This window comes from Scyliorhinus canicula, chromosome 23, assembly GCF_902713615.1.
Source record: "Scyliorhinus canicula chromosome 23, sScyCan1.1, whole genome shotgun sequence".
Classification (NCBI taxonomy): domain Eukaryota; kingdom Metazoa; phylum Chordata; class Chondrichthyes; order Carcharhiniformes; family Scyliorhinidae; genus Scyliorhinus; species Scyliorhinus canicula.
Window position 1 is genome coordinate 17,338,787 of NC_052168.1, and position 12,218 is coordinate 17,351,004.

Here is a 12,218-nt window from a genome sequence, read left to right on the forward strand (position 1 = left end):
ATGAAAATGAAATGAAATGAAAAATGAAAAGATGTTCAAAAGTGGTTCAGCTCCAACAGATGCTGATCACGACTACCAACCAGTGGATGAAGGGGCCTAAAAGGACAACAATTTGCATTTATGTAGCACCTTTTGATGTAATAAAACATCCCCAGGCACTTAAAAACATGCCTAGTTACTATTTCTGGACACCAGTCTGTTTTTCACAGTCGGGGTTGTTCCCAATATTTTAGTTTGTTTGTTTGAGCATGGGGTTGGTTTCCTAATTACCCAACTACTCTGATTCCTGGGATGGCGGGACTGACCTATGAGGAGAGATTGAGTTGGTTAGGATTATGTTCGCTGGAGTTCAGAGGAATGAGGCAGTGGGATTGCCTAGAAACCAATAAAATTGTAACAGGACAAGGCAGGGTATGCAGGAAGGATGCCCCGATGGTTGGGTGTCCAGAACCAGGGGTCACAGTCTCGGGATACAGGGTAGACCATTCAGGACAGATGAGGAGATGTTTCTCCACCCAGAGAGTGGTGACCCTATGGAATTCACTACCACAGGAAGCAGCTGAGGTCAAAACGTTGCATGTTTGCAAGGTGTTAGATACAGCTCTTGGGGCTAAATGGATATTTTGGGGGGAGGCAAAGCGGGAACAGGTTGCTGAGTTGGATGACCAGCCATGATCATAACGAACGGCGGAGGTGGCCCGAAGGGCCGAATGGCCTCCTCCTGCTCTTATATTCTATGTTTAATGAGCAGTTTATCCCATCACAGCCTGCCTGGGATGGACGTTGCTCCCTGTGTCCCGGGCGATGGGCGCACTGAGCAGGGTGTCCACATCAGCAGCTGGGGGCAGAGACACTGACGGGCAACTCAAGATGACGGGCACATTGTCACCCAGCAAAGTCCCGGCATCTTGTCCGAATGTCCTTTGTACTTTGACTGTTCTCTGGAAGGCCAGAATTATCCCCATTGCTGTTATACCTGACCAAAAAGGAATTTCACCCAGAATCTAGCAGCAAGATTATTTTCCGCGCTCACGTGCAGTGCAGGTGAAAGAGTTCAGCAGATCCCTTATCGTCCGTACGCCTTCCTCCAGTTTGAGTCACCTGATCATTGGGTTTTACTTTATCCCTGGTCTTCCTTGACTTTTCTTTGATCATTGCCCCGTCTGTGTGTGTATAAACTTTGTATCATGTTGGCTACTTGTAAATAAGAAATAAAGGAATATTGGGTTACTGGCGTTGGGTGTCACTGCGTGTTACTGCACCCTGTTCCTCACCTGCGATAATCTGCAGCCGGCGGCTGCATGTTGCATCCTGGGAGATCCCGCGTGAGGCATATTCACGCCAAAGCTCGGCCGGCCATTAGTGGCCAGCCAGAGGGAGGGAGTGGAAATCCCGATGCCACTGTCGCGGTTTCGAGGAGCAACCAGAAACGCATGGGGGTACAGCAAAGCCAATGCTCAGCCAGCGGGAAGGATGGGAAACCGGAGGTGAGGAGCAGGGCAGTCTGGGTGTTCAGGACAGGACAGGACAGTGATGGCCCCACGACACAAGGGTTGGCTTTTGACTGCGAGTGTCGCCTCACCTCCTGGGCCAGCCGTGCGGTGTTTAAAATGGTGACGAGCTGGGCAAGGAGGGACAGAATATCTGAGATGACCGTGCGGGTCATTTGTGTTGAGAATATTGCAGAGCCAGAGACAGAACGTCCCTGAGGAGTCAAAAGGTGGAATCTATTTGTTTGAAGTTAAGAAGCAATGGAGAAGCTACCCCCCAACGTTGTGTATTTTATACGCTACCCAACAATGGGGAAGGGATAGCGGAGCAGATTTGCAGCTGATGACTTTACCCCAGCATTGAATGGAATAGCAATTGTGTCAAGAGCAGAGAGAGGAAAATTTCTGAAACGCGTTCAAGAAAATGCTCTTAATTATTCTGTATCGTGACCAATGAGGATGAAGGCATTGCTAGATATGGTGCCGGGGAATTGATCAAAGGGATAATGCCACAGTTGGGGAGCATCTCAAGAATAGTGATCATAGTATCATAAGATTTTGATTGGTTATGGCGAAGAGTAAACTGAAACCAGGAACATAGAATGAGTTGATGAATCTGCCTGGTAAATTGGAGACAAAGACTGACGGACAGAAATGGTGTATGTTGTGAGCAAATGCAAAACTGTCAATTTTGGCAGGAAGAGTTTAAAAAAATAAGCTTATTTAAATAGTGAGAGATTGCAGAGCTCTTGAGATACAGAGGGATCTGGATGACCTCGTGCATGAATCACAAAAGGCGGGTTCGTAGAAGTCCCACAGTGCAGAAGGAGGCTATTTGGCCCATTGAGTCTGCACCAACCCTCCAAAAGAGCGCACTACCTATCCCCATAACGCCGCTCATTGATCGTGACCAATGCCATCATCTTTGGACCATGGGAGGAAACTGGAGGAAACCCACGCAGACGCCCACGGGGAGAATGTGCAAACTCCACACAGTCACCCAAGGCTGGAATTGAACCCGGGCAGCTGTGAGGCAGCAGTGCTAACCACTTTGCTACCAGGTATGGCAAGTAATTGGGAAAGTTAATAGAATGTTATTGTTTACTGTGAAGAGAATGATTGCAAAAGTAGAGGATACGTTTCAGTTGCACAAGGACATTGGTGAGACCTCATTCTTGAGTATTGTGTACGGCGTTGGCGTCCTTATTTAAGGAAAAATGTAAGTGTTAGCAGTTCAGAGAAGGTTTACTGGACCCATACCAGGAATGGGTGGGTTATCTCATGAGAGGAGGTTAGGTTTGTATCTACTGGAGTTTAGAAGAGTGAGAGGCAACTTGATTGAGACATATAAAATCCTGAGGGGTGTTGACAGGGTGGATGTGGAGAGGATGGTTCCTCTTGCAGGAGAATCTAGAAGTAGCAGTCACTGTTTAAAAATGAGGGGATGTTCGTCTAAGAATTCTATTTTTGAGAGTAATGAGTCTCTGCAGCTCGATTCCTTAAAGGGCAGCAAAAGCAACGTGAGTATTTTAAGGCAGAGCAAGATAGATTCTTGATTAATAAGGGGGTGAAAAGAATGATTCTTGATTAACAAGGGGGGGGGGTGATAGGTTATCGGGGGCAGGCAGGAAGATGAAGTTGAGGTTACAATTAGATGAGTCATAATCTGATTGAACGGCGGGGCAGGCTCGAGGAGTCGAGTGGCCTACTCCTGCTCCTAATTCGTATAATTCTTAAGTATTATTCCTCCCTCGCCTTCAATGTTCCCAGTTTACTCCCCATAACCATTACCATCTTAATTGTCCTAAAGTCAATCTCTCCTTGGCGTATGAGTCAGTTTCATAGATTATCATAGAATTTACAGTGCAGAAGGAGGCCATTCGGCCCATCGAGTCTGCACCGGCTCCTGGAAAGAGCACCCTATCCAAAGGCAACACCTCCACCCTATCCCCATAACCCAGTAACCCCACCCAACACTAAGGGCAATTTTGGACACTAAGGGCAATTTGTCATGGCCAATCCTGCACATCTTTGGACTGTGGGAGGAAACCGGAGCACCCGGAGGAAACCCACGCACACACGGGGAGGATGTGCAGACTCCGCACAGGCAGTGACCCAAGCCGGGATTCGAACCTGGGACCCTGGAGCCTGCAGCTGTGAAGCAATTGTGCTATCCACAATGCTACCGTGCTGCCCCTAGGATGATGATCCTTGATGATTCAAAAATGTTGCCTGCCTCGACAGGCCACGTTAACCATTTCATACCGTGCTGTTTGTCCAGTAACTGGGCATGTCTGGGATGCATCCTTCAATACAGCCCCACCATGGTACCCCCGTGTGTCAGTTACAACACACAACTTCTGCACACCCACACCACGTTCCTACTTCCTTTTTTGTTGGAATTTCATAAGTCAGCTTCACACGTTTCCCTATCTATTGGACGTGGTCTTCGTTCTTTTTCTAAATGTTCCATTCTGCCAGTGTTCCGCCCACCACATGTCACTTCGGCATTGCTTGGTGGAGATCTGCCTCTGCCCTTTCCCAGTTTGTGTTTGTCGAAGGTTTTTCAAGTCCGCAGTCGCCATGTCCTGCCAAACGACATCATCGCCCAAGCTTTCGCTGTCTTCGAAACCATGCACCTTTGGATAACTCTCAGAGGAAATAGAAATCTTTGATGTTGTTTCTGGTGAAGTTGCACATTTTGTGACGCGCATGCTCCATGCAAAAAGCCTTCTTGACTCTCATGTCATCAATTAAAGACCAAGATCGTCCGGGAGGGGGGGAGGGGGTCTTTGTCTGAAGATCTTTGCTTATCTCCCCACTGCATGATCCTGATGTGTCGGATAGCGGTTCGCCATCACATTCAGGCCTCTTAAAAGCTCCACAGGTGGGAACACACGTTTCCAAGGGAAAGCTATCAGCTTACTTGTCTTCACTAGAATGTGCACTAATACCAGATTGATATGTTCCATTGAACTGCACTCAAGGTGATTGGCTTATTCACTTTCCTAGTTGGTCCTGTGATTTTTCCTGTTGCCAACTTTTATTCTAAGTGGGGCATCCCATTAATTACCATTCTCCGATAAGAAAACAGTCGTTTGGCAGTGCAGAACTTGAATATTTCTTGGAAAAAAGAGGTATATAGAAGCTTTTCGTCGTGCACTCATCAGGATATATTGAGAATAACAATATAAAGGGAAACCCGACAACTTGTACTGTATGAGGAGTGTCCTGATAAGTGCAAGATGAAAAGCTTCGACATGCCTCTTCTTATTCAGCAATACCCAGCATATCTCATGAAGGAGCCCTGGAGAAACTTTATGGTTCCCATAAAAAAATTCTTGACCAGAGCTCTCCGGCTGAGAGGATGCTCTCTTCCCGCCGGCTGCGCACCACCACCGCCCGTAGGTTTCCCGACAGCCTGGGACGGCTTCTACGGGAAATCCCTTTGAGAAGCAGCAGGGAGTTGAGAATCCCGTCGGCAGCGAATGGCGCACTGCCGGGAAATATGCCGTCTGTGGACCGATGAATTCCAGCCCGTTCTATTACCTTTAAAGAGAAATGGGGGGGGGGGGGGGCACAGTGGTTAGCACTGCTGCATCACGGCGCCAAGAACCCAGATTTGATCCCGGCCCCGTGTCACTGAACGTGTGGAGTTTGCACATTCTCCCCTTGTCTGCGTGGGTCTTGCCCCCACAACCCAAAGGTGTGCAGGGTAGGTGGATCGGCCACGCTAAGTTACCACTTAATTGGGAAAAATATCATAAATTTAAAAGAAAATGTTTCAAAAATGTTTTTGTTTTTTTAAATAATTTTTATTGAAAAAGTTTGTATTTACATAACAACAACGAACCGCAATAAAATACCAACAATAACAATAATGATAACAGTCATAAACATTCGCCCATCCTCAATGAACAACAAAACATATTAACAACAACTTAAATTAACACAATATTAAGTTAAATAACCATAGAAAAAAAAGAAACAATAAAGAGCACCCCCCCGGGTTGCTGCTGCTATTGACCAAGATACCTATCTTTGAGCCAGAAAGTCCAGAAAAGGCTGCCACCGTTTATAGAACCCTTGTACTGATCCTCTCAGGGCAAATTTGACCCTGTCCAATTTTATAAATCCCGCCATGTCACTGATCCAGGTCTCCACACTTGGGGGCCTCGCATCTTTCCACTGCATCAAGATCCTCCGCCGGGCTACTAGGGACGCAAAGGCCAGGACACCGGCCTCTTTCGCCTCCTGCACTCCCGGCTCCATCACAACTCCAAAAATCGCGAGTCCCCAACCTGGTTTGACCCTGGATCCAACCACCCTCGACACCGTCCCCGCCACCCCCTTCCAGAATTCTTCCAGTGCTGGGCATGCCCAGAACATATGGGCATGGTTCGCTGGACTCCCCGAACACCTGGTACACCTATCCTCACCCCCAAAGAACCTACTCATCCGAGTCACAGACATATGGGCCCGGTGCAGCACCTTAAATTGGATGAGGCTAAGCCTCGCACATGAAGAGGAAGAGTTGACTCTCTCCAAGGCATCCGCCCAAGTCCCGTCCTCTATCTGCTCCCCTAGTTCCCCCTCCCATTTAACCTTCAGCTCCTCCACTGACACCTCCTGCATTACCTTATAAATGTCAGACACCTTCCCCTCTCCGACCCACACCCCCGAAAGCACTCTGTGCATCGCCCCCCGCGAGGGCAGCAAAGGAAATTCTCCACCTGTCGCCTAGCAAACGCCTTTACCTGCAAGTATCTGAACATGTTCCCTTGGGGGAGCCCAAATTTATCTTCCAGTTTCCCCAGGCCCGCAAACCTCCCGCCAATAAACAGGTCCCTCAATTTACTGATGCCCACCCTATACCACCCCCTATATCCCCCATCAGTGTTCCCCAGGATGAACCGATGATTTCCACCTAATGGAGCCTCCATCGAGCCCCCTGTTTCCCCCCCTATGCCGTCTCCACTGTCCCCAGATTCTTAGGGTCGCCGCAACCACCGTGGTATACCTCTTAGGAGAGAGCGGCAACGGCGCCGTTACCAGGGCACCCAGGCTCGTACCTCTACAAGACGCCATCTCCATTCTTTTCCACGCCGCCCCCCCCCCCCCCCCCCATCACCCATTTACGCACCATTGACACATTGGCCGCCCAATAGTACCCCAAAAGGTTGGGCAGCGCCAGCCCGCCTCTATCCCTCCCTCGCTCCCTCTTCACTCTCGGAGTCCCATGCGCCCACACAAAGCTCAAAATACTGCTAGTCACCCTCCTAAAGAAGGCCCTGGAGATGAAGATGGGCAGGCACTGAAAGAGGAACAAGAACCTCGGAAGCACCGTCATTTTGACGGACTGCACCCTCTCCACCAACGACAATGGCAGCATTTCCCACCTCTTGAACTCCTCCTCCATCTGATCCACAAGCCTGGTGAAATTATGCTTGTGAAGAGTCCCCAAGTCCCTGGCCACCTGCACCCCCAGGTGTTTCAAAAATGTTTTATTTAAACCTCCACAGTGCATCGACTGTGGCAGTCATGGGCAAGCAGCCCAGGCAATTGCAATTAAACATTGTCCAGAGGTGCCCTTGCCAGCACAAATTCCTGAATTGTCCTAATTTCTGGCAAGGTAGTTTATTAAAATTGTTAATGTGATGTGGGCGTTATTGGCTGGCCCAGCATTTATTGTCCATTCCTGATGGGTTTTTACGACGATGGTTTCATGGTCACCTTTCGACTTTTGATGCCAGATTTTTTTTTTTTTTTTTTTTTATAAATTTAGATTACCCAATTATTTTTTCCAATTAAGGGGCAATTTAGCGTGGCCAATCCACCTACTCTGCACATTTTTGGGTTGTGGGGGTGAAACCCACGCAGACACGGGGAGAATGTGCAAACTCCACACGGACAGTGACCCAGAGCCGGGATCGAACCTAGGACCTCAGCGCCATGAGGCAAAGGTGCTAACCACTAGGCCACCGTGCTGCCCTATGCCAGATTTTTATTGAATGCAAATTTCCCCATCTGCCATGGCAGGATTCGAGCCCAGGTCTCTGGATACATAGATAGATGATATTTCATAGAATTTACAGTGCAGAAGGAGGCCATTCGGCCCATCGAGTCTACACCGGCTCTTGGAAAGAGCACCCTACCCAAGGTTAACACCTCCACCCTATCCCCATAACCCAGTAACCCCACCCAACACTAAGGGCAATTTTGGACACTAAGGGCAATTTATCATGGCCAATCCACCTAACTGGCACATCTTTGGACTGTGGGAGGAAACCGGAGCACCCGGAGGAAACCCACGCACACACGGGGAGAACGTGCAGACTCCGCACAGACAGTGACCCAAGCCGGAATCGAACCTGGGACCCTGGAGCTGTGAAGCGATTGTGCTAACCACAATGCTACTGTACTGCCCCTAATACTGATACTAGTCCAGTGACAATACCACTACGCCACTGCTTCTCTTACCCTGGATGGCCGCTAACAGTTTTTGCGGGTGTTTAGGGAAGGTTTCTGACAGATCGGGTCCTAGGCCTGACAGGAGAGATGGATCAACGAGTCTTCGGCCACTATCTCAAACACTCCGTGTTGGGGCATTTATAGAAAGCGCTCTTAAAACTCAGAGTCAAAATGGTGACTCCCCCTCGTGCCTTCAGCAGATACACAGGGAGCCTGTGGGATGCTAATCAGGATCCCATGAAAACCAATGTTCCCTTGCCCTAAGGCCTTGGAAGATGAGCCTAACCCTAATCTCCGTGAGCAAACCTTTGGTCGAAGTGTCTCCGGCCATCTCGTGCTGGAACTGTAGGGTGTGAGAGTCTGGGAGAACCTGTTTAACGTCATCCTTCTCTACCCCGGTTGGGATCATTAAAAAAAATTCCCATTTTGGAAGGAGGAGAGTGTCGGTGCTCGTATCCACTCTCACCCCAGCTCTACTGTCAGAGCCATAACCCCTTGGGGTGGGGGTTGTGACCCTTTCTGTAATCTTCGCATTTCTAGGCTCCCCTCCTGTCTTGGTAATGGCCTGTCCTGCGCCCCTAGCCCATGTGACCACAAACACTGGCCTTCCCTCAGCAGAGGGGAAGTACGTTCAACTATATTATCCCAGCAATGGCCAAAAGACTACCTGTGCCTTGGTTTTGGATCCAGCAGCCGCGAGTGCACACTGTTGACCACCAAACTCCTCATTGCAAATCAACATTGTGCTCCGGTGTTTGGTCTGTAGTTTTTTCCATGCATAACATGTGCCACCTGCCCCCCCCCAACAACGTGCAGAATAGCAATGCTGTCCTGCCCGTCATTACTTTCCTCTTGCAGTCCATCTATCCATTTGCTTAGCTGATTGTATTCCGCTGTAAGGCGCTCGCACGTGCGACATTGGCCAATTTATCCTCATACCGCTTTAATTTAATCTTTCCTTTCTGAACCTCTTTGGAAGACCCATTTAGGAATACACACACAATCTCTGCCGCACGCTTCCACAGATCCCAGGCCATCTCTCGCTCTGGATCTGCCTGCTTTCTCAATCAGACTCTCTATCAGTCATCCCCTGCCTAGCATATGCCATCGAGGCTCTTTGGCCCATCGTGGCCATCAATCACCTATCCCAATCCCATTTCCCAGCATTTGTACGCTACGGCGATTCAAGTGCGCATCTAAATGCTGCTTAAATGTTGCGAGGGTTCCCGCCTCCACCACCTTTTCAGGCAGCGAGTTCCAGATTCCCTACACCCTCTGGATGAAGAAGCTTTTCCCTCACAACCCCTCTCAACCTCCTGTTCTTTAACTTAAATCTATGCCCCCCTGGTTATTGACCCCTCTACTAAGAGGAAATGTTCCTTCCTGTCTATGTCTTCTCCCCCCCCCCCCCCCCCCCACCACCACCACCAAACCTCTGCTCTAAGAAAAACAACCCCAGCCTCTCTTCGTAGCTGAAACGCTCCCGCCCAGGCAACATCCTGGTGAACCTCCTCTGCACCCTCTCCAGCACTATCACATCCTTCCTATATTGTGGCGACCAGAACTGCACACAGTACTCTAGCTGTGGCCTAACCAGCATTTTACACAACTCAATCAAACCCTTCCTGCTCTTATATTCTGTGCCTCTTGTGTCTCCTGACATTGTGGCACCAAGCTTCACTTAAGAACTACTCCACGTGTTCGATGACAACCTAAGATTGCTGCTAATCTCAAATTTCACTGATCCCTCGACCAGTGCGAATCGCATTCCTGACATCACTTTGTAACGGTTTAAGACTTCATGGGCACCTCAAACAGACAGTTGCGAGTCTATAAGTGGTCCTAAGATCGTTTACCAAACACTAACACATACCTTTCTCCTTGACTGAGGGTCATGGGGTCAACCAGAGACTAGAGGTCGCGGCAGAGTCACGGGTATCCGGAGGCAACTGATACAGGCAGGTAGGACAAACAGGAATAAATCGATCTCTGAGTTTAGTGATAATCCATCAGCAAATGGCAGTCAGTGCAAAGTGTAGTCAGTGCAAAGTGTAAGAGATAAACAGTGAGACCGAATCTGTTAGAATAAAGTTTTATTCAATAAACTCTACCCATTATTGAAAGTGCATATTTTAATGGTACATGAATACAGTAAGTATTTTCATCCCACTTTATCATCACGATTAGCAATTGTAGATGACACAAAATCTGTGCAAAGATTAAGACAGCAGAGTGGGTGCACTCAAATGCAGAAAGATTTACATGTGCTGGAGAGTGGAGTCATACAGTGACACAGCTTTCAAATTAAATTAGTTTTAAAGTCATGCATGTTGGCAAGGCCAACACAGAATAGACTTAATCATTCTTGGGGAGTTGTTGAGGGAAAAAGGGACCCCTGGAAGACCCGTGACTAGTTTTAGGAAAAAACAGCTGAAGCTAACAGGGTATCCGTACGGCACAGAAACAGGCCATTCAGCCCAAACTGCCTGCGTTAGATCTTTGATAAAGCTGCCCTGGCTTTTTCTCCCATTGTCCTGATATTTTCTCCCCCTTCCAAGTATTTATCCACTTCCCTTCTGCATCTCCTTCCACCATTCCAAACCATTATAACTCACTGCATTAAAAAAAAAATTATCCTCCTTTACCTGTCTGTCTTTTTTTCCCAATCACCTTAAATCTGTCTCCTCTGGTTGACAACCTTTCTGCGGGTGGAAACATTTTATTTCCTCTATCGTGATTATGATCTATCCAATCTCACCTCAATCTTCTCCGCTCCTGTGAACAATCCCGCCTTCTCTGATCTCTCCACATAGCTTTTGTACTCCACACTTCTATAAAAGGTTGAAAATCACAGTCATGCCCCCAGGACCGCAGGCTGCTTCTCGCTGTTTTGAGAGAGAGCTGACTGGTGGTGATTTAAACTGAGGGTCGCCACACCTCAAGATGACGAGGTGAGGTTGAGAAGGTGAGGGGGGTTCATGAATAACCTCAGCCGGTACGGGCAGTTGAACCCCACACCCACTGTTGGCATCGCTCTGCATCCCGCCCAGCCAACTGTGCTCTCTGTCTCCCCCCCCACCCCACCCCCAGCCACGCCTCTCAATAAAACTAAGGATTCAAGTACCCTTGTTTTTTATAACAACCTGTTCAACTTTTTCTGCCACCTTCAAAGATTTTGTACATCAACCATCAGGTCGTTGTGTACCTGTATCCCATTATACCTGTGTTGGATTGTGTTAAGAGAGGTATTCAATATAAGTCAAAGGGTGCCATTTGACACAACCCTGATCAGACTGCATCGCGAGCACTGGGCATAGTTTTCATCCCCTCTTGCGAGGGGAGGGGGAAGGGGGTGATACCATGGACCTGGAGCAGGTCTAGAGGAGAGCAACAATAATGATTCGAAGCTGAAAGAACCTTCAGGGTCCAGGACCTTGGTCTGTTTAGAACAGGGGTGGGCAAACTTTTCCGTGCAAGGGCCACATTCAGAAATTCACAATTTTAAAGGGCCGCATAGTATATTAAGTAAAATAATTAATATTTAAAATAGCCAAAATAAAAGGTTTTTAAATGAAAAAAAAAGCAATTAATTTTTATTAATTAATATTTTAAAGTAGAAACTTCACATGAAACACATGTTGTGCCGAGCAATGATCACCCTACTCAAGTCAACGTATCCACCCTATACCAGTAACCCAACAGCCCCCCCATATTAACCTTAAAATTAAAATAAAATAAAAAAAAAATTTTAAAATTTTTTTTTTAATGACTTGATCTTGGTGGGCCGCATAAAGACCTTTGGCGGGCTGCATGCGGCCCGCGGGCCGTAGTTTGCCCACCCCTGGATTAGAACCTCATCCATGAGGTCCATGAAACAATAAGATCGGTTAACCTCCCCACTGACAGATTATTTCGGTTTAACAGGTTAGAGAGAACCAGGAGATATGAGATTGAGGAGGCGTTGGCCTAGTGCTACTGTTACTGGGTGGGTAATACTCTGCGGGTCAGTTTAGCTCAGTTGGCTGGGAGGCTGGTCCGTGATGCACAGCGGAGTTCGATCCCCGTACCGGCTGAGGGTATCCATGAAGGCCCCCGCCATCGCAACCTTGCCCTTCGTCTGAGGTGTGGTGAAACCATCACCAGTCAACTCTCACGAAGAAAAGAGCAGCCTATGATCCTCTGGGACTATGGCGACTTTTATTTCGATGCTCCGTGGTCCCAGGTTTGATTCCCAGCACGGCAGATGGTAAAATTTGA